Source organism: Lycorma delicatula, chromosome 9 (assembly GCF_047948215.1).
Source record: "Lycorma delicatula isolate Av1 chromosome 9, ASM4794821v1, whole genome shotgun sequence".
In the NCBI taxonomy this organism is placed as follows: Eukaryota; Metazoa; Arthropoda; class Insecta; order Hemiptera; family Fulgoridae; genus Lycorma; species Lycorma delicatula.
In genome coordinates this window covers 72249619-72276118 of record NC_134463.1, presented here as the reverse complement: position 1 = coordinate 72276118, position 26500 = coordinate 72249619, and the positions used below count along the sequence as shown (strand labels likewise).

Genomic DNA, 26500 nt, shown 5'->3' with positions numbered 1-26500 from the left:
CTTATGTTGTTTGTTCAAAGCTTTCCTTACATGTCCTCCATGACAGGATTAAATTCAGCTAACACTTGGATTAGCTTTAAAAAGATACTTTTATCATGTTCATATAAACTTTTGTTACTACCTCTAAATGCCAAGCAGCTTTCTCTTAAAGTTTGGCGATCAAAACTACTGGTTGAAAATCAGCGTTCCAAGGCTGGGTATCTGCATTCCAAAATTTTTAAGAAGTAGCATCTATTTTTTGCGAAGTTTTTAGACGAATACTCAATTCAAGCCAGGACTTTTGGGCTTCAAAATATTTTTTTGTAGTTTCATGATTTTTTAGGGTTTGCACTATATGCCGCCAATCTCTATTGCTATCTTTTGCTAAAGAAGAAAATGTAGCCGTTTCAAACATTTTGTAGTAGAAGCAGAAAACTGAGTCTTTGGCTACACAATACACCAACCAATTTCTGTGAATTTTCTCTTCGTTATTGAAATATCTTCTACACTTGTTTGAAATGAAGCTACGTCCGCTGGTATCAGTAGGAAAATCAAAGTTGTACATTGGGGACACTGGACCTGCTTTCGAAAGACAAATCCTTTTGCATCAGAAATACATTCAAGCCATAGTCCTGGATCAGAACTCAAAACCAAAATGACAAGGACGACCATCAACTGATTCCATCTGCAAGTGCGATGCATTTTCTACTTCTTTCGCTTCTTCCTATTCATCTTCTGGTTGCTCAACACGATCAGGTACCTTTTTGCTAGAAGACCTGTTTCTGTTTGAACAACGTCATCCTTAACTTCAACGCTGTCCAAATCATCTTGATTTTTTCACTTGTATTTGGCCTATAATTGTTTTGAAAAACTTTTCCAAAGCCACAGCTTGATTTTTTAAGAATGCTACCATTTTTAGTCTGCTGGCTACCAGATAATATTTTTTTACCGCCGACATTCTGTAAGTAAAGAAACAATGGAAATAAACAAATATTGAACAATATTAACAGCACAATTAGAAAATATATAATCACAAATCTTTATGAATAATGTTTCCTACAACTCTGATGCAAATGAACGTGGTTAATTTTCTTGGCGATTATTGCAGATGTTCACAAAGAAAATACTTTTATACAATGTCGAAATAATGCATGCTCGACGGTGAAATATTTTATAATGATTTCTTGCGCGCAAGATTATTCCTCATTATCCAGATTTTGTTTTATATTAATGCGTTGTATTACATCAGTAAACTGTTTGTTTAGAATCCTCTTTCTATTTTAAATACATAAGTTATATTTAGATATCCACGTATAAAAAAATAAAACACAATAATGCATGTTTGACGGTGAAGTATTTTACAGTCATATCTCCCTATAATCATTATCCAAATTGTTCTAAATCGGCAATTCCAACAGTCAGAACAATTAAACAATTATAAACAAAAACGGATAAAAGTCATACCTCTGGGCATACCTCCATCAAGAGAGCAGTATAAAGATAAATTTAACAAAAATTACAATTATTTAATATATATTATTTTTCTATCTGTTATGTATTTTGTTTATTGCTTCGGTCAAGGCCTAGCAAAATAAAGTAGTTTGCTTACTGCTGCCAAAAATTTAAAGAAACTAAGAAACCACTGCAATTCGAATCTAAATCACTCACCGTTCCGAATGAAATCACTCACTAAAAAATTTCGAAAATATGTAAACAAATTACAAAAAAAAATCTTATCTTCTTAAGTGACGGCGTACGAGCGGCGGCTCAACCAAAACAGCCACTGCCACTGTTATTGTATGTACGAAGCGACTGTCTGCACCTGCCTCCAGTTACTTGACTAAAAAACATAAAATAAATAAAAATGACTGCGAAGGGAAACCCAAAATTTGGATGCGCTAAATATCCACAACTTTTTCTCTCCATTCAAAAGCACAATATAGAATTCAATAATTCTTTCCCCCCTCGCAAAGTACACGTCTTCTTTCTCCCTTCCCTTCTTACTATGTGACACTTCAACCAATTACAAACAAACAGAGAAAGGAAGAAAGATATTTTCCTAGGAGCATTTGTAACATGTTTAACGCTGGTAATTTTTAAAACTTATCGCTTCCGAAAAAATAATTTATTTTGTAAATACAGCCTATATTTACAACACATTTTCCAATTATGAATTTTATTACAAAATAAAAAGCTTATTATATTATATCAACAGAACCTCCGCTATATAATAAAAAAAATTATTGCGCAAGAAGATCGACTTTTCGTTATTTTATTTTGTTTCCTTTTGACCCACTAAAACATATACCCAGTCATCGCGACCCTCATAGTAGGTAACGCTACCTAAAAACGCTGAACTGTAGTGCTAACAATAGATACCGCAAATAAAGAAACTATAACTTTCCATCTTGAAACATCATAACGAACCACGCTTTTAAGTTGCCCCGTTCAAATTTTTTCGACCTTAAATTGAGCGAAACTCAAGAACAACTCAACCAATATTCATCGCCGGCCTCCGTGACGCGAGTGGTAGCGTCTCGGCCTTTCATCCGGAGGTCCCAGGTTCGAATCTCAGTCTAGCATGGCATTTTCACACGCTACAAAAATTGTTATCCATCTCATCCTCTGAAGCAATACCTAATAGTGGTCCCGGAGGTTAAAAAAAAATATTCATCAAATTTTCACATCTACAACTACAGATACGTTATTACAGCATATACAAATTTCAATAAAACTGACAAGTAGTTTTGAAGATTTTCGAGCTTAAAATTTTATATATAGTAGTATAAATAAATATATAAGAAAACCACAATTTAATTGAATGGTATTTTCTTATTATACCTCAAAACATATAGAAATTTCATTTTCACCTTACAGCCCACTCCCGCCATTTGACCAAAAGTAATATCGTAATTTTCTTTAAAAATTGGTTAAAAACACTCTTTGGAATCAATGAATTTGGTAAAAAATAAGAATTTTATATAGCGTATCGTGACAACTATATAACAGTTCTATTTATCAGGCCTCGCCTGAGTTCCTCGGCAGGCTTTACGATGGGTTTATTTTTTAGTTTATAAATTTGTTTAATTTATATTAACTTTTTATACTTCATATTTACATAATATAATACATATTTTATTATGTTAAATAGCATGAAAATAATAAAGCAAGTCAAACCTCTCACATATCCATTTACGGTTAGCAAAGAAATTTGCTCCCGATTTGTCACCATCCGCATTTTTCATAAAACAAAAAAAAACAAATACGAAACTCCAGTTGAATAAAGAATTCCTTTCTTTTTTGAAGTCTGTTAAAAATAATCTTAAATGTGAAACTTCTATAAATGTTTTTTTATACAATAACACAAAAGTATTTTCTATTTACCAAATAAATCCGAATATTCTGTAGCTCCTAATTTCAATCGCGAGAATGACCCTGGATAAAGACCTTCACTACAGTTACAACAACTAAAACTAAAAGTTATGAAGCTCGGCAATAGATGATTACTGTATAGTAACCGACGTACTCCAAAGGTTAATTCCTGGAAGTAATATCTTAACCTGAAATTAAATAAGAAGTATTCAAAGAATTCTGTTGAGTCATACAGAATCCGGCCATTTACACTGAAGTAAAGTACGAACTACCTTTTGATACTGTTTCAACGTTTCAGTCCTTGTTAGGTCGATCATTGGAATCCAGTTTTATGTAGAAAGAACAAATAAATATCATTCAATAAATCGGAAATTCCTCTAATATCTTCCGACCGCACATCATCCAGAAGTATTAGAATCGGCTATGTAATAGTGTTTACCCAACACATAAGAATGACTAACAATCCATTGATAAAAATGTCAACGGTTACAGGTGAGATATTAAGTGTAAATTACAGAATAAATGCAATGACCATCAGTTCATCGAAGGAACGGTTCACTCAGATATAAAATACCTTCTGAATACGCCTACACATTCACAACACCTGCACTATATAACCAATCTGTTGATTATGTAATTATAAAGATTTCCTAATCAGTAATAATAATGATGACATTATTATTATAACAATTCTACTTTTCTTTATATAAAACCTTTTTTTTAAATAATATATGTATACCTTACAAACAGATTTAACTTTCTTGGGTCGATCTTCTACTCAATTCACACCTGTTTGTATTCAAGGTTTAATATGGAAAAATACATGTGACTCAAATGGAAATAATATTGAATTTCTTTTTCTATTTATAAAATTAATCAAAAGATTACATCAGTTAAAGATTGATTTAATTAAATTACCCGGTAGTAAACTTTCAACATATTTATGCAATCGTGTAAGTAAGGTTACTACGTTATATTAAATAAATAAAAGGTTTTAACTAATAAATCAGTAAATCAAATAATATTAGTTATGAAATCTAGTAGATTCTTTGTAATTTCAACTGCGTATATAAAACAGCCCAAGTAAAAATATTTTATTTAAAAAAAATCACACTAGTTAATTAATTAATATTCTTTACAGTAAAACGAATGATTAAAACTATTGTAAATTCTAAAATTGTTAAATTCATTTGAAACTAAAACAGTTTGTTCAGTTTTCAACATAAAATAAAATATTCTAAAAAGTAAGTAAGGTAAAGTAAATTTATATACTATTGTATAAAAAGGAATAGGGTTTTTGTTTGTTAAGGATAAACAAAAAACTACTCGAACAATCACAACCAAATTTTTACTCACGTTTCTTGGCGTAACTGAAAACGTTTTTTGGTATATTTCATCTCAAAAAAGATATATATATACAGTAATGGAGATTTTCCGTTTTAAGCACAAACCATAATGATTGAATTAATGAACTGTGAGTCGTTATCACTGTGTGAGCTGGGTTTGAACTAAATGATTCGAATGAATAATATTACAAAAATAATAGAATTTAATTTACGTTGTATAATGTTAAATAAATTAAAAATATTTATGTTTAACAATAATGGGTTTTGCGTGGGGTCTGCGTATGAGGCTAGAGTGATGAGGTATGCGATCACCTCGTGGGAGGCTAGACCAATCATCATTATCAACTGATATCAAACGGGGTGCCTGTGGGCGTTGTTTTGGGAGGTGCAATGGGGCTGCTGTAAAAATATATCTGCAAACAATCGTCCGATTTTCAAAATTCAAACGTGTTATTTGTTAGTAGGTTGCAGGCTAACTTTTGCATACACAAAATACACTCTCGATTTAACAGATCACGGTTATTTGAAAATTTTATATCTTCTTCGCAACCAATTTTCCGATTTTCAAAATTCAAACAGGGTATTTGCTAATATTTTTCAATATATATAAGTATATATTATATAAAGTTTGTCTTCTGATATCACGCGAGAACCAAACGATTGGTTGTTTTAAAATTTTCAGAATATATTCGTGTTATCCTTAGCAAGCTTTTAATCATAGACCAAGGATCTACCTCCCTTGAAGGTTAAGCTGTTAAAAATATTCATTATTTCTTTACTCCAAAAGGAGGAAGTTGTGAATTAAAGATATTTATTAAGGAAAAAATAGATTAATTCTTTTGTTTCATTATTATAGTTGTACCATCTTGGCAAAAAAATAAGTTATACATTTTTCGTCGTCGAAAGTGTGTGTATTATATTTATCATAGTTACTACTATTCTCTCTTTCGTAATTTAGTTTCTTTTTCAGGTTTCTATAAAGCCTGAATACTTTAATTGTTATTTATCAGTATTATTCTCATAACCATGAGAGTAACGAATACTGAGGAAATCCAAGGGGCGGAGCTCTCTGGTAGACAGGAATGGCGACCGAAGCGAGCTCTGCGGTCCTGGGGTAGGCCACGAGGAGCCCCTGAGTTGGCTCCGGGGAACGCCTCGACCAACCTGGGCACCGAGGATAAAGGTTCTGGCTAGACGGGCCGGCTAGTAATTTTATTAAATTTGGAAATAAAATCTGATGTGGACACCACATGACTTTCTTGTACGCTTATTAAATTACATACAGACATTTTTAAAAGAACATAAAATGTTATTTCACTAACAAAGTCTGATTTTTTTTCATATATTCTTTTTTTTTATTGCAATTATTGAGTTATTATTTATTGTAAAACTTTTTTTACAATCAAGGGTTAATAATTATTAAGAAATCAGAGTACTAAAATTATAAAAAAAGTTGGAAATGAAGTCGGATTCGAATCGACGTACCTTCCCCTTATAAGATCCAACTATTTCATTAATAAAAATTTATTTGGCTATAACTCTGGAACCAATGAAAATAAGTACACTTAACGATATTTATATATCGTTGAAAAGTTCTCAATGAAGCCCAAAATCCAACAAAATTTGGATTTTGGGCTTTTTTGGATACTTTTGATCCAGTCGATGGTAATCTAAAAGGGAGTTGCACAACTAGATGTTACAACAATTCTAAATCCAAAATTTAAAAATTCAAACCAATATGTTCGAATCAGACTTCATTTCTTTTTTTTAACTTGAATATATTGATTTATTAATAATTATTAACCTCCGATTAAAAAAAAATGAAAATAATCAGAAGTTGTTATTGAAATAAAATTTTATGTAATTTTCATTTTAATTCAAAAAATTTTAGAGATGGTAATAATTACTAATAAATTAATATAATTAAATTACAAAAAAATAATAAAAAGAAGTCTACGTATATTAAGTCGCATGTGTGCATGGGTACGGATCCGACACGTTCTCACTTACACTACATATACTTGAGCGACGTGAAACAAGGTTAATATATAAACTATTATAAAATGCTGTTACGGATACCACAAAATAATGTGATGCAATATCTTACAGATAAAAATTTGATATTCTAACTTTTTAATTTAACCTTTATTTATCATTCTGCCAAGTACCAACTTGATTACAGGTTTTTTAATTAGCTCATGACATTTTTTTGTTGTAAAAGAAATTCATTCGGATTTGATGGGCGTTTTGCGAAAACTTTTGTATAGTTGGAATCGTCAATGCGACCAATACAAATTTGACTATAACGATTTGAATCAAAATAAAAATTATGAAAACGCATGATGGAAGTAAATTTGCAATTATTTTATGAATTAAAAATCCTGTAACGTTCTCGCTTTAAAAAGAAGCGGAAAATAAAAGCAGGTGTTGTTTTGTACATTTATATAGAAAAGATTGATGTTTCTAATTGTGTAATTAAATTTTTTACGATTTATTTGACAATAAAAGTAAAAAGACAAAGTCAACCGCCAAGTTATATCTCATCTAATTCAGTCGAAAAGGTATTTTGTAGCGAATTAATGCTGTCCAGAATTAGCAGTAAGATTAATTGTTACGATACGGTATAGACTCATAAAAATCCGCGTTTATACGGCTCAGTAAATATTTATTTGACAATACTACAAAATAATCTACAAAAATAAAATTTAATAAACAAATACTTGGGGTTATTAAACTAAGACCAAACAAAAAAGCAAATTATCAAATGAGAAAGGGATATTAAATCGGGTGCTTTAGCGACTGTCTATAAAGACAACTGATCAGATGCCTGATACAGGTTACCAGGTATATAACAACAGGCTGATTCACGTTTGTATATTGAGTCATGTTCAGACATGCGCACCTTGTCCTCTTTATCCTACAACACTTACAGTTTCTGTTGTGAAGCTTTGTTGTTTGAGTATCCCAGGTTTTATTTAGTCCTTTCTAACAAGAAACGTGTTACATCGATCCTTAGTTTACAATTCAATAATAAAAAGAGATTTCTTTACTTACAAAAAAAAGTTTCCATATTTAACCAGGTAAAATATTTTTATATTGTATTCTTGAAATGAATATAGATTTTACAAACAATAAAATAAAACTTGTTCGACCAGAATACAACACTATAAAGTGTAATAAACAGAAAGCTACTTTTGTAGAAAAGCAAATGGTCAAGAAGTTAGTATTTTAAAATACCAAAAAAATATAATTAAATCATCTTTATTATATATTTAAAAATTAAATACCTCATGAATATTTAAAGATTGCAATTATTTAAAAACATTCAATCTCATTTAAATCAGCACAATATATTTGGTGTAGCTTTCTTAAAAAAATAATTTTTTCAGTTTTACTTGCAGGTATTTTTAATTTTTCTTTAATTATGTTCAAGCATAACACAATTTTGATGTTTTCTTTATTATTTTACAGTGGACATTTCTACGTAAAATACTTTTTAAACAAAAAATTACACTGTAATTTAATTTATACAGTGTTACAATTTACGGTATTTAATTTATACTGTACAGAGTGTAACAAAAAAAAAAAAAATGCACCTGACTATTCATTTTATAAATTAACTTACATCATTTACTATATTTCAAAGTAGTGGCCTTTTTTATTTATTTAAAAAATATTTAACTAAATTAAATGGTTTATTAATACTAAGTTTAATTAGTCATTATTTAGCATTAACCACCGTAAGTAATAACTTATTTGTCGGAGGCTAAACAGAAAAAAAGTCAAGCTTATTTAATTTAATAAATTCAACAATGGTGAAGTTGAAATCTGTCTGAAAAACAATGTCATAAATTTTATGCAATTATTTGGTTTCTAGGGATCCATTTTGAAAAATAAGATGCAATTTTGTTTAAAATGAAAGGCTTAACATAATAGCTAATGAAAGGTATTTTTGTAAAACATACAATTACCGAAATATAAATATAAAAACTAAAGATTGCGTGACCATAATTTTGATTTTTCTGAACTAATAAATAAAAATATAAACGTAAATACGAACGAACCCGTAGTTTCAAAATGAGTATCGGAATTTTAAAGCTATGTAATATATATTTTTTTCAAATTTCATGTACATTAATTAATTATATATGAAATGAAAGAGCAACTCAAATAGTTTTGGCTGTGCATGACCTCTAAAGTCTACAGATTATGGTTTGCGGGCTAGCATTGCAAATGTAATGATGCACCGTAAAGATGAAGTCTTTCTTTATCGTGTCGTATTCAGTGACGAATCAACATTTCATGTTAATGGGTAAGTAAATACTCATAATGTGCGTATCTGGGGATCAGAAAATCGTGACTAAATATTAAACGTAAAATGAAGGTGGAATTTTACAGCAAATAAGGGAAATTCCTTTCATAATATAAACCAAAAAGGATTATTATTTTTTCATATCTAAATATTTATAATCTCACTTCGTCGACGTAAAATACTATATTTTATAAAAATATTTTTATAAGTAACATTGTTACTTATAAAATATTTATCTCAACCTCTTAGCTTTTTGGCTAAGAGGTTGAGACTTCAGAATTTGTTCAGTTTTTGTGGGAACTACTTCCATAAAATATTTATTTATTAAGCCCAGTAGTTCCCAAACTTTTCTGAGTCGCGGTGCTCTTTTTCAATTAAAATTTTTCCATGGCGCCCTATTCTAAGTAAAAGTATGACTGACTATTCGTAAGTAAGAGTTAAAAATAAATAAAACTCGTGTATATTCATTATTTTTTTACTTTATTAACATTAAATTAATAATTATAAATGTCTTGGTTCAAATAATTATGAATTTTTTACAACATTTCGCGGCGCGGCTCCCCGGGGGGGGGGCACGGCGCACACTTTGGGAATCACGGAGTAAGGCTACACTAATATTCGAGTGACTATTTAATTTGTATAAGAAAATAAAATTTTATAGCAGAATATATATGTATAATTTGGTCAATGAAAAGTCATTGATTTACAGTAACATGTTCATGACTGGGCAAAACTGTTCTGATTTTTCGTAAAATTAGAGGCAAGATGTGTCTGAAAAGGGGGTTTCAGCATCCTTCTAATTGAGGTACCTTATAGCAGTTCTTCATAGGTTAACCAACCGGGTTGATCTAGTGTAACCTCGTCATCGAAAATCAGCTGATTTCGAAGCCGAGAGTTCTAAGGTTCAAATTCTTCGAAAGGCAGTTATTTTTTTACGGATTTGAATACTAGATCGTGGACACCGGTGTTCTTTGGCGGTTGGGTTTCAAATAACCGCACATCTCAGGAATGGTTGATTTCACTTACATTCATAAATATCATCCTCATTCATCCTCTGAAGTAATATCTTACGGTGAATCCGGAGGCTAAAGAGAGAAAAAATGTTCTTCATAGGTTATACATTATTACTATGCTCTCCTCTTATTTTAGGTTCCTGGATGAAATTTGGACCCGAACATTTAAAAACTGAATATCCCAGAATCTATAGAGTACATATTTGATGAAGTCTGGTGGCAGAAATCTGGAGATCTTTGAATCTACCGGGGTTCTCTGTTTTCTGTCCGGTGATTGGACAGTAAGTTTAACACTAGTTTTAATGTAAGGTTGCAGGGTTTATCGGCTAGTGTCGAGTTTTTAATCTTTCCCAATTTATAAATACTAATAATTTAATACTTAAATTACAGTAATTTTACTGATAAAATAATTTTAGGATATTAAAAATGAATAAAGCAAAAAATCAACAACTATGAAAAAAATACAGAAATAGTCATCTACAACTAGATAATAAACAACTGAATCGATTTGCATGAAAAAAATCACCAAATGATTTATTAGAGATATATCTGCAAAATACCTTTTTACCTTCTTTTTCTGTTTAGCCTCTGGGAATTACCGTTCAGGTATTACTTCAGAGGATGAATGAGGATGATACGTGTGAGTGTAAATAAAGTGTAGTCTAAGGTTGATCATTTCTGAGATGTGTGGTTAATTGAAAACCAACCACCAAAGAACACCGGTATCCACGATCTAGTATTCAAATCTGCATAAAAGTAACTGTCTTTGGTAGGACTTGAACGCTGGAACTCTCGACTTCCAAATCAGCTGATTTGGGAACACATTCACCACTAGACCAACCCGGTGGGTATGTGCGTGATAACTAATAAATAAAATCCTAATACAATAGCAAAATGGAAAATATTAGAGTATTTTACCTATTTAACCGTTTCAATTTTTTTCAAAATTCCATTCATAAGAAAACAAATTATTTTTTTATTAAAATCAAGTTTTTCATTCAGCAAGAAAAAAAACTAAAGTAAAATAAAATTATAATCTTTTTTGGATGCAGCAGGCGTAGAATTACATGCACTGCCTTAATATTTTTTTTCATTATTTAATTTTGTGTTAAATTTGTTTATCTTTTTTCATCATGTTGAACGTCTTCTTTAGTAATGAATTTATGTTCAGGTAAACATCTTATGTTCAAATAAGACAAAAAATGTATACTAATAAAAACAACAGACATTCTCTCTATTAAATTACTTTCTTTCTTTATTAAGAGAAAGTAATAAAAATAATTAAAAAAAGAAAGAAAGAAGATAGTTTTTCAGACATTTTAATTATAAAACAAATAATTAATCATAATTTCACATTTTAATCGATTTTATTGTAATATAAAAAGCTTAAATATTTATACAAACAATTAAAAAAATGATAGGTTATTTAAAAATAAAAATTAATACTGACATTACTAAATATAAACTATCTGCTATTTTATAAATAAAGATTTATAAAATAACAGAAAAAGAATATATAAAGAATATATTTATATAAAGAATATATAATAACCTTTATTATAAAGGTTATTTTATAAATTATACATTTAAAAAATATAAAATAATTAAGAAGAAAGAAAACTAAATAATAACAATATTTAAAAAAGAAAGTCATTAATTTTGCGCTTTTAACAACAAAATAATAATTAATGTTAAAATATAGTTAAATTAAAATTTCTATATTTAACTGTTAATAAAAAAAAAAGATTGTTCAAGAGTAATGGGAAAACCCTGAAAGTTACAAAGAAATAAATATACACGATATTATTCTTTCTTTAGTCATACTTGAAATAAAAATGATTTTTCAAATCAAAAGAAATTATTTTTAAAAACTGTAATATACAATATAGACATTGTATGAGAAAAACAATACAGGTTTTTAAATTTTAAATAGTTTCATCTTATATATATATAATATACACGCATTAAAATCATCTACTACTGTTAGTGATTCACGCATCATCACATTATGTGTCTGTGTAAGTGCGCGTGCGAACGTATGTGCGTATAGACGGGTAACTAGAGAGTAACTGTATAAATACATTACGTAATTATTACTGTATAATACGACAAATTCTGTTATTTTTCTTTTACCGCCGTTATTCGCACGCAGCTAATTCTTTATTTATAATGTTGACTATTTTTTTTGCCCTTATTTTATATATATATACAATAAGACAAATGTAATAATAATAATCATTCTCCTCAAGGCCAATTCATTCAAATAACCTTGAAAACTATACAAGTTGTTTTAAATCCTGTGCGGTGGTGTGTGTTTGTATGGTATTTAATATCTATGTTTATAAACAAAACAAGAAAAAAAAAACGAAAAAAAACTAGAGCTGATATTTGCCTGAGGTTATAATAACAACCAATCATCTAACTCCACAGGAGGACTTAATACATAATAATGCTAATGTAAAATTTTCTTCAGCTATTGTTTTTACAACCTATAGTCTACTTACATATAAAACGAACTTAGATTTTAATATAAATAAAAACATACTTTCATAAAAATACATTACAAGTTTCGGATAATTATTAGGTTACAGGCACAATAAACACACACACACTTACTTATTCATTCAGGTACGAGATAAAGTGGAAAATTTGGGGTATGAAAAATAAATGGCAAAGTGACAAAAAATATGCATTTCAAAAATATTTTTTATAAGACGTAAGTAAAGATAAATAAAAAATTATATTACGATTCTTTAAGTTGTTCATCGATTATTTTGCGAGTGTTTAAATGATAATAATAAATACAAGACACGTGGTGGCGTACTAAAAACATTATTCACCTATGGAATAAGATAAAATAATGAAATACGCTTACATATCCGTGATATGTATTCAAGTAATGGTCAACAATAACAGGTGTAATACAATGGGTAGCATAAACAACAGTATAAAGACGACAAAAATAATAATTAACGAATAAAAAATAATCCGACCCATGGTTTATACAGCTGAGTCAATAGAGATTTTAACCTCGAAAAATTTACTAAACCACATAAATTATTGGAAAGGGTTCGGAAAAATATATAAAATAAAAGTGTGTCCTAGCCGACATGAGCGATTAACTATTTAATTTGTTAATTAAGAAATTAAGGAAAAATTTTTAGTTTATTTTTAATTGTATGTAAAAATAAAATGCACCAATACATAGCTGAAGAAAATTCGCATAAAAAATTTTGCAGGTACTTTTTTTTTACCAGCAAAACTAAAGACGCTAGCGAATTTTACAATAAGCACCAAATCACGCTATAGTTATTATACATGCATCCATCGGGTTGGTCTAGTGGTGAACGCGTCTTCGCAAATCAGCTGATTTCGAAGTCGAGAGTTCCAACGTTCAAATTCTAGTAAAGGCAGATACTTTTATATGGATTTGAATACTAGATCGTGGATACCGGTGTTCTTTGGTGGTTGGGCTTTAGTTAACTACACATCTCAGGAACGGTCGACCTGAGACTGCACAAGACTACACTTCATTTACATTCGTACCTATCATCCTCTGAAGTAATACCTAACGGTGGTTCTGGAGGCTAAACAGGAAAAAAGAAAGAAAAAAGCTATTATACATACACATAGGTAGCTTAACTTGAGAGCGCACAATACATAAACTACCATAACTTTGTTCCTATTAGAAATAATTAAAAAATTCAAAAAGATGTGGTTTCATAAGACCTAAGACTATAAATTAGTCTAATTTTCGAAGTATTTTTAGTTTCTGATTAATCCGCATCTATCGTGAAAATTTGTAAGTTGTTGATAAAACGCCTATAAAATAAACAAACTGCAAAAAATTAAAATCGATATAGGAGTCTGTTCTTGAGCTTGCTACATAATCATTCTATAAGGGTTATCACTATATATTATTTAATTGTTTATTATCTGCAATTTTCAAGCATTTTTTAGTAAAAGCGTAATTTAGTACCTTGGCTAACGCTCAAAACCGATCGTTATTATTCTGTTTTTTCAAATATAAAAATATTTTAATTGTTACTTATAAGGTAAAACACATAATTATGATGACAGAGATGATTTTCAAAAACGTTAATTTTTCATTGAATTTTAGTAAGTAAATTTTAGGTGTAATTCGTAACGCATAAAAGTGATGCTATAAACAAATTGTTATTTGAAAACAAATATTTTTACGCAACTTCGTAATTTATGTAAAAATACGTAATTTATCAATATTTAACCTCAGATTTGATTGATTTTGCCAATTTTTTGCTGTTTGTGGATAAAAAGTGGTTTTTTGAAAAAAAAAAATCTAGTTAGTACAGGCATTTGTCATCAAAATAGGCTGTATTTGAAAATCCTTACCTACCGATTGATCTTTTGTCCATGCGTTAGGGGTGATGAGGGATGCTTAACTCCAGATTTTTAACATCCCCTCTCTCATAGATTTTTGAAAAACTCAAAAAGTTTTTGAAATGCGTTTTTCCCTGAAGCTATGCATTTTAGAGAAAGGTTTTTCTAACAAAAAATGTAGAGGACATTCTCCTCTACAATTAATGTCTTTGAAGTTATTCCGTATAATTTGAAATTGAAATACTAGGTGGCGCTGAAGTTGTAAAAAACGTTGTAAACGAGTAGACCGGTTTCGAACACGTGCCCAATTTATAACATTTTCACACTTTCACAAGCTACAGCTCCAAAACGGTAAGTCGTACAAGAAAATTGTTTAAATAAAAGTTGTCTGATTTTTGAGATTAACAACTTTTCCAAATGCAATACAAACGAAAAACAATTTTTTTCCGGTGAAAAACCGAAAAAAACACGTGTTTTACAACTTCAGCGTCACCTAGTATTTCAATTTCAAATTATACGGCATAACTTTAAAGACATTAATTGTAGAGGAGAATGTCCTGTACATTTTTTGTTTGAAAAACTTTTCTCTAAAATGCATATATTCAGAGAAAAACGCATTTCAAAAACTTTTTGAGTTTTTCAAAAATCTATGGGAGGGGATGTTAAAAATTTGGAGTTAAGCTTCCCTCATCACCCCTAACATATAGAAAAAACATCAATCGGTAGGTAAGGATTTTCAAATAAAAATACAAATTGACTGTACTAAGTGTTTCGTCAATATTTTTTTTACTTTTAATCATATAAAAAAATAAATATCCCCAGTTGAAAACTGAGACAATTTTTCTTAAAATAGCTCCCGAACACATTTTTTACGAGCAATTTTAAGGAATTATAGATAAATTATTAATTTATCCATTTTGTCTTGTCTCGTATACGAGAAGGTATCCAAGCTATTCTACATCATAGCGCGATTTTGGTACTCAACTGCAAAATTCACTAGCAGCTTTAGTTTTGCCCGTAGAAGTAAGTACCCGAATAGTTTTTTATGTAAAATTTCCTCATCTATTTATTGGTGATTTTTATTTTTATATTTGATTAAATATAAAGCCGCTGTTGGCAAAAAACTAAATGTTTTTCCTTAATTTGTTAATAAACAAATTAAATAGTTATTCCCTCATGTCCGCTAGGCCATACTTTTATTCTACATCCTTTTTCGAACCCATTCCAATAATCTATTTGCTACAGTTAATTTTTTCGTGGTTAAGGTCTTTTTAAGTGTCCGTTGAGTCAGTTAATATCGATAAATGTAAATTAAGTTAAAAATTTATAAACATAATTGAAGTTTTAAGTTACGACAATTTAGCAGCAAAAGTTATGCTTAAATAGTAATACAATAATAATGGTTAAAATTCCTATTTTGAAAAACAACTACATGTTCTTAATAAATAATCATTTAAAAAAAAAAAAGACAAAAAATAAAGCTTTATTAATTTTTATTTAAATGTCTACTTTTCTGAAATTGGCGCTAAATAAAAAGCCAAAAACGGTTTATTATACCATAATTTTAAATCTATTAAAAAAAATAATTACTTTTTTTACCTTTCGGGGCAGTTTTTTAAAAGAAGAATTTTTCTGTAGTTATGTATTACTTTACATTTTTTTACTGATATTTAAAATATGGATATGCCCGCAAAAACCATTATATGGAAGAAAACAGAATGATGAAAAACTTGATCTTTATAAAAATGTAAAAAAAAAGTATCCAGAAAAACAAGGTAAAAAGATTTCAACTGAGCGTGAACTAGGTTTGTTGGAATGAAGGAATGTGTTAAATATATATATATTTTACCATTACTTTTCCAGTTATTTTTTAAAATTTTCGCGTGAAAATAACTCTGATATTCAATTCAAAATGAAATTTTTTTTAAAATCGTAGACATTGAAGTTTTTATTGCAAAAACCTACTTCTTATCTGGAAAAAACTTATAACAGGACCACCAGAATAACTTCCATAATAATTTTTTTTTTTTAATCTGATGTGCACACTACATGACTTCCTTGCATGCTTATTTATTACATTTTTTTTTAAATGAAAAGTACATGGAATTTTGTTTCATTAATAACTTCTAATATTTTTTCATATTTTTATTTTTATTGTTATTACTAAATTACTATTTATTGTAATTTTTTTTACAATCAGAGGCTAATAATTCTTATTAATAAATCAATATATTTAAAATAAGAAAAAAAAGTTAAAAAAAAGGAGATGAAGTCGGATTGACCGATGTGCCTTCTCCTTGTAAGATCCAAATATTTCATTAATTAAACTTTTACTTGGTTATAACTCTGGAACCATTGAAAATAAGTATCACTTATGATATATCTTCGAAAAGCTCTCAATCAGAGCTTATTACTGCAGTTAAGAAAAAGTCCAAAATCCAATTTTTTTTTGGATTTTAGGCATTTTTGGACACTCACTTTTGTTTAGCCAATTGCAATCAAAAGGGAAGGTGCACAAATAGATGTTACAACAGTCCTAAATCCAAAATTTCAACATCCTACGGCTAATCGTTTTTGAGTTATGTGAGATATATACGCACATACGTAAGTAGGTACAGACGTCACGCCGAAACTAGTCAAAATGGATTCAGGGATGGTCAAAATTGATATTTCCGTTGAAATCTGAAAACCGAAATTTTTCGTGATCAGAATACTTCCTTTACTTCGTACAAGGAAGTGAAAAACGAATCGTCGATTTAAATTTTAAAGAGCATGTATCTTTTTTCATGAATGAAAATGTGTAAAGCTGCGTCCGTATTTACATCTGTATCATATACGTATTACTTTTCTTTTATGATCTGCCTTTTTTGTAGGAATAACGAGATAGATAAAGTTGCCCTTATCACATCAAATATTTTAATTGATAAAACAACTTGTTTCCTTAGTTTGTAACATAAATACGAGTATCATAAGTAATGTGATATACATGCAAATTGGACGTAACTTAATATGTAAAGCGTAACTAGTAGATATAAACATATTTATGAGACTGTAAGACATGAAGGCTTTATAATTAATAGAACAACGGAACAGTTGATAAAATGGTTAGCATGCTGACTTCTAGATCAGCTTATGTCAGATTTTATTCTTAGTAAAAGGTCAGATATTTTTTTTACCTTTCATTTTATCTCGTTATTTCTAGCTGGAGATATAACATAACGCCTTTGACCTTCCATAATCAAACAAAAATAATAATTAGTTTTTAAAATGGGGCAGTGATCGAAAAGTAGAGCTTTATAGTAGAATTTCGTTAGAATGAGACTTTTGATTTGAAATGTCCGTGTGTAAAATCTTGAATCAAGAATTATGTGTGAGCATAATTCTAGCCCGTAATTAAGTTTCAATCGTTAATTTGGATAATAATAATTTGATAAATTAGTTTAAAAAAGTTATAAAATTTAATAAGTTCAAAAATAAAATCATTGCTTCTAACTGCCCCTCTCAAAATTACGTTCTAAATAAAAACTAGAATGCTCTGAGTCCGTACCGATATTATTTAGGGCATACGAAATTATTATTTTTATTATTACAAAATAAAAATATAAAAAGAAAGTAATATATTACAACAAAGAAGATTAATTCAGACACAAAAAAGGTTTTATGGTTTAGTCATCGAAAATTAGGGAAGGGAGTAAATAAAATGTAAGCAAATTAATAGATGGACGATAAGTCGTTAAATCGGATGACTAAGTCTCAATTTTGCAGATCAAGAATGATTCAGAGTAACATTCAGAGAAACAGTACGCTACAAACGGCTACTAGAAATCAGTTATACGAATAACGGTTGTAAGATCCTACAACAGAAAGAAGTTCATTCAAAGAGAAACTGGTGAGCAAAGTGACAACTAACCGATAGAAAAAGAAAGCTTTATATGTGTAACATAAAATATCCCATATTCTAGATTACGATGATAAGACTAAAATCATATCTATTTTCTTTAAAAATTATATAAACTGAGTTAATAACATACTGAAGTTAAAAAAAAAGTAAATAGTAGTCTACATTACAAAGTTATTACCTTTCCATCTGTAGTTTTATTGCTACTATTTAGCAGCTAAATCTATAAAAGGAAAGTATATAGATCGGTGTAAAATTTCGATGTCAGATTTTTTGCGAATGTCAACGTTTCATGACGTCTGAATCCAAAAAAAAAAAATATGTTGTGGACAGCACATTACTTTCTTCTACGACTATTAAATTACATACACATATTTTTTAAAATTAAAAGTACATAAAATTTTATTTCATTAATAACTTCTAATATTTTTACACGCATACACACACACACACACACACACACACACACATACATATATATATATATATATATATATATATATATATATATATATACTTTTTTAATGTTATTATTGAATTATTATTTATCATAGAATTTTTTTACAATCAGAAGTTAATAATTATTAATAAATCAATATATTTAAATTTAAAAAAAGGAGATGAAGCCCCTGATTCGAACCGATGTGCCTTCCTCTTGTAAGATCAAAATATTTCATTAATTAAAATTTTATTTTCCTACAACTCTAGAACCAATGAATGTAAGCACCACTTACGATATATCGTAGAAAAAACTCACTGTGGACTTATTACTGCAGTTAAGAAAAAGTCCAAAATCCAAAGTTTTTGGATTTTGGGCTTTTTTGGACACTTTGGTTCAGTCAATTGCTATCAAAAGGGAAGGTGCAGAACTCGATGTTACAGCAGTCCTAAATCCAAAATTTCAACATCCTGCGGCTGATCGTTTTTGAGTTATGCGAGATTCATACGTACGTACAGACGTCACGCGGAAACTAGTCAAAATGGATTCAGGGATAATCAAAACGATATTTCTCTTGAAATCTGAAAATAGATATTTTTCGCGATCACAATACTTGGTTTACGTCGTACAAGGAAGTAAAAAGACACGATTGATACAGACGATATATCTCGATATATACAACGACATTAAATCATTAAATTTTTAAGAAGTTTTAGGTTATTTATTTATACGTTTTTTTTAATGATTTATATAGCAGTGAGATTGGTGAGGTTTGAACTGTGGTAAACATTCCGGGAGTCGTAAGAAGAAAGAAAGAAAATTAATATTGTACATTTTATTATTTTCGTAATATAATTTGTTAAATATAATACAAAATTTATTTAATTCATACATCAAATTTAACAATAGCGAAGCATTGCCGGGTCCACTAGTATATATATCAGTTTGATTTAAGTTTCCACCCCATTACACAAGGGGGCGTCACGAACCTACCATATATTTTAATTTAAACTTTTTATTCCATTTTTCTCCGACAGATTGTTGACAGAACTTTAGATGCTCATTCATGACATCAAGTAAAAAAAATAATTCATGTAGATAAATTTCGCTTTATTTTCCCTTCGCCCGCAACTTTTTTAATTGTTTTTCCTCCAAAAGTAGTTATACTGAATGTCCGGGGAGGTGTCGGCTACAGTTAAAAAAATAATTCAGGGCATCAAAATAAACAAAAAAGTTGGATTAGGAAAACGTTTACATAAATACTACGACTCGTTTTTATTAGATTAATTGAATCACCCAGCATTGTTCCGTAATAAATAATTACTTTTTACTTTGAATACAAATACACATATGTATAGATATTGTGTGTGTGTGTGTGTGTGTGTGTGTTCGCGCGCGTTTGTATAATAAATGAGATAAAACATACTGGCAAAAATAAAATAAACTGGAATCGTACAGTATTTTTTGTATATCTGCGATGTTCAGAGCAAAGTTCAAGCATTAATCTTTGCTTAATCTCTATGCTGAACTCCGTTGAAAAGTTTGAAAATTATACTGAGAAATACATATACATCGACAATTTGAAGACGAATTATCGCAAAGAACTCCATTATTCTGTCGGTAAATAAAATATTTTACTTATTATTACAATAACCTTTACTACAAAGAAATTATTAATACTCATTAATAATAATTATTATGATTGTTGCAAAATTATTTCAAATTCACAACAATTTAAATAACTTCCTGTTCTGATTGTTATGCAACAATCAGAATTGGATTTGAATGTAAAATATAGATAAGAGCAAAAAAAATATATAACTGAAAACAGAACAAGTAATAAAATAAATAATGGATTACCCACGATGCCGCTATTTGCATTTCGCACATGTTCATGTATACGCTTCACAATTTATTTACTTCATGGTTAACTGTTAAAATATACGTTTTATGTATAATCAAATTGTATTCCTCCGTTTAATTTTTGTCCTGCATTCTTTATCCAAACAAATAGAATACAAGACAACTCCATTACACAAACTGGTTGCCTTTCATATTCGAAACCTAAATGTATATAGTTAAGACATAAATCTTATACAATTTGTACATATAGGATGAACAAAATACCACGTAAACCTTCTTACGTTAGATAAACAGCAAAAGAATAACTAAAAGATTTAAAAAGAGGATAGACTACAAAACATAATTGAAACTCTGATGACGATTTTTTTATAAAATTTTCGATACAAAAATCATAAAACACATTTCTATCTTTATTCTCTAAATAAATATTGTTGATTACATCGATATAGATAAAACGCCAACGATTAAAAAAAGAATAAAAACAAATTTAATATTTTATAAAATTAACTCATTTATGTTAAAATAAAGACAAAGCATAACGTTACCGAACGCCAATTTTCGGAACATCATATTTCCTCGGTTCTTAGTAGTATTTATTCTTCGTAAAGCCATAGAAGAACAACAAATAAAATTTGAGAAAATGAAGATTATATAGTGGATGAAAAGTGGATGTATTCATCCCTCAGAGCATCTTAAGATATTAACAAAAAACAAGAAATTAAAAAAAAAAAAAAAACATTTATGCGTGATCCTAAAGGATAAATGGATGAGGGAGCTCCAGAATCCTGTGGATTGATCGCTTGAAGGTCTTACATAGGATGGTAGTTGGGAAATGGGAAAGAGCTGAACTTAGAGAGGTTGGAAAACGTAGTGTTTTAACTACAAAACAGCTAAATACATCAAAAGAAATTATATCCTAAAAACATGTGGAAAAGTAAATAAAATTGAGGTGCAGTAATATATGTACAAGTGTTACCCGTTTATACATAACATATATAAATTTACCTTCATTAGACACAAAACAAAATAATAAATAACATTGTAAATTGATACAGAATAAAACGAGCTTTTCATAATTAGTTAACGGAATCACACCTTGCAGTTAAAACCCACACGAACGACATTGTGTGATTTTGATGCCACGTTCCTTTAGGTGACGGTATGCTAAATATTTATAGATCCTCTAACATCCACCTTACTTCATCAGCCTACATCTTTTATTTTAATTAAATACTGCACACGAATGATCATACCGTAGTTTCATTATAATCTTTATAGTCGTGTAGAGAGTGCATGTGAGACGGCGTAATTAGTCGACCTTGAGGTATTCAAGTGATCCTTTCTCTTTCAGCAGCGGATCGGTCGGAGTACAGGTCAATATTTATAATCGGGTCTATTGCAGGATATAACAGGCAAAAGAAATACGTTCGGATAAGCTATCGGAATGTTAGAAACTTCCACATTCATTCATTTTTCAGTTAAATACGATACGATAGATAATAATGTATTATAATAAAACATGACAATCTAGTAATGTTACACGACTGAAACATGTAAATTCCCTATTGAATTCCGGTAAATTCACATTTCTCTGATTTAAATCTGAGAGAGAAAAAGTTCATTTTTCAATAAAATTACGATTACGTGAAAATAACTGACAGTATTTGGGTACATATATTTCATTAAATGCGAAGTACACAAAAAAGATTGTTTAATGAAAATGTAAGGCCTATAAAATATTACATGATGTAATAGTGAAATAGCCTTTTACTTTCTGGGATCATATCTCTGGAGCTATAATTATTGCCAAAAAACAAAACGAAAAAAAATTCCTGGATTATCTAACGACTCAGATGGAAGTTAGACAGTATATAGCTCGAATTAATGGCGAGAATATAACTCCTGACAATCCTTGAAGGGAATATATGACAACCTTCAGGATGACTACCGATCATGACTGCTTTCCAGAACATCTTTTCAAGATGAAAATTCTCGCATCTCCTGTTTGTGTTATCTGTAGAAGTGAAGGCTTTTTTTACGAACTGGGAACATTTAAGAGTACATAAAGAACTAATTGATTATACAAACATGTCTGATTGAAGATTGTGCTGGAAAGTCAAAAATTTATTTATATTGTATCAACAGATTGAGCAATGAATTAATAAATAAATAACAAAAAAGTGGTTGGGGGGTGTAATGTTCGTAGTACGTATGTATGTGTGTTTGAAGCTTAATCACTTCTGACCGGATAAACCGATTTTGATGAAATTTTGTACAGAGACTAATGTATATAGCGCAATTTGTTGGTAAAGTTTTGTGATTAATATCTCCAGGGGGAGAGTAAATACTTTTTTGAGGTCAATTTTTTTACCCCAAGTTTGGAGGAATCTTTAAACTGGACGTCATGAAACGTTAAGATTTACAAAACCCTAGACATGCAAAGTTTGACCCGATAGTGTCTTTCCCTTATATAGTATACTGTATAAGCTGAGCAGTGTAACTGTACTGCCATTAAAGTAAATACGTAATATTTTATTTTATTAAATACTATCCAGCCCGTCTAGCCAGAACATGCACTCTCGGGATTCAGGTCAACCCAGGCGAATCCTGGAACCAACTTGGGGCCTCCCGGGGCCATGAGTACTACCCTATGGAAGCAGAGCTCGCTTCGCTCGTCATTCCTAATTTGCTAGGGGGACTGACGCCCTGGATATCCTCAGACCTTGCTTCGGTCGCCATTACCATCTACCTACAGGGCTCTACCCCCTGGTCCCCCGCACTGTACATTATCCTAGCGGTTGTGAGACTAACACTGATAAATAATAATTATAGTATTCAGGCTTTATAGAAACCTGAAAAATAAACTAAAATAAACAAAAGATAGAATAATAGTAACTATGTTAGCTAAAGGCTTAAAGTAATTAAGTTGTTAGCTAAAGCTAATGGCTTAAAATATTCCCAAATATTCAGGATACAAGAATGTATCCTGAAAATTTGAAAGTAATCGGTCGGTTAGTTCTCGCGTGATGCGATAACAAACAGACAAACTTTATATAGACGAGGCCTGTTCAGAAAGTAACCGAACAATTTTAATTACGCGCCAACGGAGATATTTAGTGACGTGTGATTGGCAGCAATGAGTTCCGCATAGCCTCCTCTGTACACATTATTGGATTGTCGATATCTCGTTTAGTTTTCATGATACTGTTATTTGAGTACAACGTGTTTAATTGTTTCATCAGTTTTGTGCCAAAAATCAGATGATTGTCCTTCCTCAGCCCCTTTACTTGCCAGACCTTGCTCCTTGTGATTTTTCACTTCCTTGTACTTCGTACAAGGAGATACATATATATGTACTTACGTATCTCGCGTAAATCAAAAACTATTATCCGTAGAATGTTGAAATTTTGCATTTACGACTGTTGTAACATCTAGTTGTGCACCTTCCCTTTTGATTGCAATCGACTTGACCAAAAATGTTCAAAAAAGCCCAAAATCCAAACATATTGGATTTTGGACTTTTTCTTAACTGCAGTAATAAACCCTTGTTGAGAGCTTTTCAACGATATATCATAAGCGGTACTTATTTTAATTGGTTCCAAAGTTATAGCCAAAATAAAATTTTAATTAATTAAATATTTGGATCTTACAAGGGGAAGGCACATCAGTTCAAACCCGACTTCATTTCCTTTTTTTAATTTAAATATATTGATTTATTAATAATTAACCTTTGACTGTAAAAATATTTTACAATAAATAGTAATTCAATAACAACAAAAAAATATATATATAAAAAAAAAATCAGAAGTTATTAGTGGAATAGAATTTTATATAATTTTCATTTAAAAAAAAATGTGAATACGTAATTTAATAGGTGTACAAGGAAGTCATGTATCCACATCAGATTTTTCTTTTTCCCAAAATTAAAAGAAGTGATGAAAGGTCGCCGTTTTGAGATTGATGACATTAAAGTAAATTCGTCATGGATCTTAACGGCGATTTCAAATGAAGCTATCCAGGACATTGCTTCACGAAGTGGAAACACAGCTGGGAAAAATGTGTGAATAGGAGAGGGGAGAACTTTGAAGAGGACAAGGACCAATAATTTGTAAAATTAAAAATAAAGATTAAAAAGTAAAGTTCTCTTATTTTCTGAATAGACCTCGTATAGATAGATTTCCGAATAAAAGTAATCTGCTAGATCAAGAGTGTACCTGATGCACGCAAAAGTTATCCTTTAACCTACTCATAACAAATATCCCGTTTGAATGTTGAAAATTGGACGATTATTAGCAGGGATATTATAAGAGTACCCCCTTGCACCTCCCAAAACATTCAGTGATGTTGTTTTGATAGCTAGTCACAGTTCATTAATTCATTTCATTAAAGTTTGTGCTTCAACCGGTAAATCTTCTCTACTACATAAATATATTTTTCGAGATTTTTCTATCTTAAATATATCAAAAACCGTCTCAATTATGCCATGAAACATGGGTAAAAATTTGATTACGATTGATCGAGTAGTTTTTTAATTAATCTCAAACAAACAAACAAAAACTCTCTTCCTCTTTTTTTTTACTTTTAAGACCATAATGGATCGATCACTTAGTTCATTTTTTTTGGCAAGTTCTTTATTTTCTTGCTGATTTGTTGTATTTCAGCTTTTCTTTTTTGCCAGTAATTTCTAAGGGTTTCAGATCTTCTTGCCCTTTCTTGTTCAGAGTACACCCGGCTTATTGTTTTCTTGGGTTTTGATAGGAATCTTGTTTCTTTATTTTTTAATATCCCATAGTTTCCGGTTTTCGTTTTTAGGTTTTCACGGGTTATGTCTGATTCCTCCATGTCTTTCTGTACTTCGTATAGCCAGTTCGGTCTACTTTTTTTGTTCCAGAAAAGTTCGATTATCCGTCTGATAATTCTGGTCTCATCCATTCTGAAAATATGTCCTAGAAAGGAAATTCTCTTCTTTCTAAATTTATTAGTTATCGGGATGATCGTTTTGTAAATCTCTTCGTTTGGAATAATTCTCCAAATCCCGTCTTTTTTAATGTTTTTCACGATGCATCGTCGTAGAATCTGTATTTCAATCTTTTCCAGTTTGTCGGTAAACCTTGTCTGGTACGGTCCAAATATGGTTTCGCATCCGTAAAATATTTCTGGTTGGATAACTGAGTTATAATGTCTTATTTTTGTGTTTATGGAAATGCATTTTTTGTTATAGATGCTTTGTGTTTTTATTCTGGCTTTGATGAGTTTATTTATTCTTTTATTTCAGTTTGGATTTTCTTGGAGGTTGTGTGTGATTTTTTTCCCCCAAATATTTAAAGTTTTCTACTAGTTCTATGTCATTATTGTTTATTTTTATAATGGGTCTCTCACCATAACTTTGGTTTTCTCGTATGAAATTTTTAGACCAATTTTTCCTGCAATCTCTTCCAGTGTTGACAGTTGGTATCTGGCCTCTTCTATATTTTGGGCTAGTAGAGGTAAATCGTCCGCAATGCTTAGGCAATTTACTGATTTCTTCCTCTTTAAATAATAGTATAGATTTTTTTTAATACCCCATCAGTGTAAAAATATATAGGTTACAATTTATTTTTTTTAATGCTAAATTGGCTACAGGATAAATATTTTCCGGTAATCAATAAGAATATATATTACCTTTTATTTATCAAATTACAATCTAACTGACGAGATAATATATGACAAAATTTTCGTTTTTATACATACAAAAAGAAACTGGTTAAAATAAGAATATAAGAAAGTTTTCTAACTGGTTTCTGTACAGTGAACTTCAAACAATATTTCTCCTACTTTATAGCGTTAATATGTAAATGCAATATTTATAAATTCGATTAAATAAATCGATTATTTACTTTTCTTACGTGTACATGTACGTATCTCATAAATTCTAACAAA

General features: G+C 29.8%; 1 protein-coding gene across 2 annotated transcripts in view; it reads right to left on the bottom strand.

Annotated features, from left to right (window-relative positions):
• Window positions 1-26500, bottom strand: part of LOC142330421 (uncharacterized) — a 254097-nt gene that overhangs the window by 47193 nt on the left and 180404 nt on the right. The window contains exon 1 of one of the 2 annotated variants that reach the window (XM_075375659.1): window positions 3157-3292. The exons of the other annotated variant lie outside the window; for it this stretch is intronic. The gene's annotated coding sequence lies outside the window, so the exon portion shown is untranslated. Of the gene's footprint in view, window positions 1-3156; window positions 3293-26500 lie in introns of those variants that run through there. 2 annotated transcript variants of the gene reach the window in all.